At 46.7% G+C, this 2,762-nt stretch overlaps 1 long non-coding RNA gene across 1 annotated transcript in view; it reads left to right on the forward strand.

The window, feature by feature from the left end:
• Positions 1-75, forward strand: part of LOC130109011 (uncharacterized) — a 5,791-nt gene extending 5,716 nt beyond the window's left edge. The window contains exon 3 of the long non-coding RNA XR_008809960.1: positions 1-75. This exon is cut by the window's left edge and continues 101 nt beyond it. This is a non-coding gene — a long non-coding RNA (uncharacterized LOC130109011).
• The last annotated feature ends 2,687 nt before the right edge of the window (positions 76-2,762 follow it).

Below are 2,762 nucleotides of genomic sequence, written 5' to 3' on the forward strand. Positions count from 1 at the left end.
TGACCTACATGTCTTGGGACTGTGGGAGGAAATCGGAGCCCCCGGAGGAAACCCACGCAGACACGGGGAGAACATGCAAACTCCACACAGAGGACGACCCGGGACGACCCCCAAGGTTGGACTACCCCGGGGCTCGAACCCAGGACCTTCTTGCTGTGAGGCGACCGCACTAACCCCTGTGCAGGCGTGCCGGAATCATTTCAGAAGTGGGGGGTGTGTGGGGGGGGCAACAATGATATATATGCGAGGGCAGGGGGGTACTGTATAGTGCTATAAGAGTGCACCGGAGCGCAGCTGCGTATGCCCGTGTTTGTGGGTTTTAATACAATAAAGCACGTTACTGAAGACACATGTCCGCCCCATCTTTTTACTTTGTTGCAGTTAGGCAGTCTCCATGCAGCGTTGTGTGTTGAGCTTGAGCGCTTACTAAGTGATACATTGTATTCAGTTTTGAAATCCCACTCTTTACGCTGCCTCCCCAGGGGGTATAATTCAAACATAAGTACCCTTTGATTGGATTAAAATGTGAATATTCCCCTTGATTTATGTCTGCCTGCTTTTTTTTTTAACCTAATTTCTTAGAGTGAACGGGAATGAATGAGATGTCTTTTTACCGTAAATGTTGCAATATAGGGACATAAGCGGGGATACAGGGATTCCTGACTTTAAAAAAATGTGGAAAGAGAGTAAAAGTGGGGGGTGGGGGTCAATGGCCCCCTGCCCCCCCCTTCCAGCACCCCTGCCACTCTGCCACAGTGAAGGAACAACTAGACATTTAGAAATTGTACAAAGGCTATCAAGTCTTTGTAGGCAGCTGAACGATAAATAAGAATAATTTCTCTATTTAGCAAGTAGATGGGTGAGGAAAAATATGGGCGACTGAAACGATGGATTGCAACTGAGGTTTCTCTTCTAATGGGGAGTGACAGCGCTACTACATGTGTATACAGCAAAATGAGATGCAGTGTGTTGAGGAAACCATCTGAGACAACAGTCATGATTTGCATTTAGATGCAGAGAATATCATTTTGTATAATCATTATTATGATTATTATGAGCAGGCCTGTGAGAAATGAAAAGTGGAGTTGAGACAGAGTCAGCAGTGCTGACTTGGCAAGGCTCTCCTCAACATAAGCAGTCAGATAAGCTGCATGCTAATGTACTATGGGCCCATCTTAGTTCCGTGTGACTTATTCTATAGTCACAAGCCTACTATGTACCAGGGGTGCCCAGCTCCAGGCCTCAAGGGCTGCAGTGTCTGCAGGTATTTGTTGCAACCATGCACTACACCACCTGATTAAACTAATCCCTTTCCCTCCTTGGTACAAGAGGTGAGCTAATTAGTTAAATCAGGTGGTGTAGTGCAGGTTGGAACAAATACCCGTAGATTCTGCAGCCCTCAAGGCCTGGAGTTGGGCACCCCTGCTATATACTGAGGCAGCAGGCTAATACTGGTCATTCTTCCTGTTACATTGTCTATTACAACATGCCGGCACCACGTAATGCGAGTGTTAAGAGGTCATGGTCATTTCACGTATTTCTGTGAGATCAGGTTGGTTTGTTATGGCTGTAAATTAATCTAATTGGTTTTATTTTTGCATCCTTAAACCTCAGTGTGGTCAGTCCTTTCATTTGACATCAGCCTGTGAGCAACTTTATCTCACCTGTAACTTTAACTTAATTCATGCACCTGTTTAAAAGACCTAGTCTTTTTGGACTGGTGGACAAGAGCGCAAATTATTTTCTTTTTCTTTCTTCTTTCTTTCTTTCTTTTTTTTTTTCTTTTGGAAATGAATCAAGGCATTGTAGTGGACACTCAATGGACTTATGGACATAATTCATCATAGCCTGTTGTATTAAGTTGGACGTGCTCATTTTAAGAGCTCGGTGGGTAGCCATGGTAACGCAGCACCATGTTTGTTTAGTGCAGGGTGTGCAAATAAAAAAGAAATGAATGACACACGTGTTGGTGCAGTCAAAGGGAGAAGTTGTTTGTGTTTTCTCGCAACTTCCACGGCATACAAATAAATCACGCATGATGCGCTTGATTGTTTTTTCCTCCAAACTAGACTTTTTTTTGGGGGGGGGGGGGATCTGGGTAGCATGGTGGCCTATTCCACTGCCTACCAACACGGAGATCACTGGTTTGAATCCCTGCGTTACTTCAGGCCTGGTTGGGTGTTCCTACAGACACAATCGGCCGTGTCTGCGGGTGGGAAACCGGATGTGGGTATATGTCCTGGTCGCTGCATTAGCGCCTCCTCCGGTCGATCAGGGCGCCTGTTCAGGGGGGAGGGGTAATAGCGTGATCCTCCCACATGCTACGCCCCCCCCCCCCGGCGAAACTCCTCACTGTCAGGTGAAAAGAAGCGGCTGGCGACTCCACATGTATGGGAGGAGGCATGTGGTAGTCTGCAGCCCTCCCTGGATCAGCAGAGGGGGTGGAGCAGCGACCGTGATGGCTCGGTAGAGTGGGGTAATTGGCCGGGTACAACTGATGAGGGGGGAAAAAGGGGGGGGGGAAATAGACTTTTTTAGATGCAAAATCCAAATTACAGGATCCATATGCTCTTAACAGAACAATTCTTTTAACATAATTTCTAAGGCATGTCCCTCCTCTTAAAGCAGAGACTGAACGCTGTTCGCCATGTAAATGCATTTACAACGTTCCCTCTGACCTTCAGAACTGCGGTGGAGAGCTTTGCTACAATGAGGGTGGGGGGGGGGTTGGCACATGTGATTTTAACTTGTGTATCAAAGAA

This window comes from Lampris incognitus, chromosome 3 (assembly GCF_029633865.1).
Source record: "Lampris incognitus isolate fLamInc1 chromosome 3, fLamInc1.hap2, whole genome shotgun sequence".
In the NCBI taxonomy this organism is placed as follows: domain Eukaryota; kingdom Metazoa; phylum Chordata; class Actinopteri; order Lampriformes; family Lampridae; genus Lampris; species Lampris incognitus.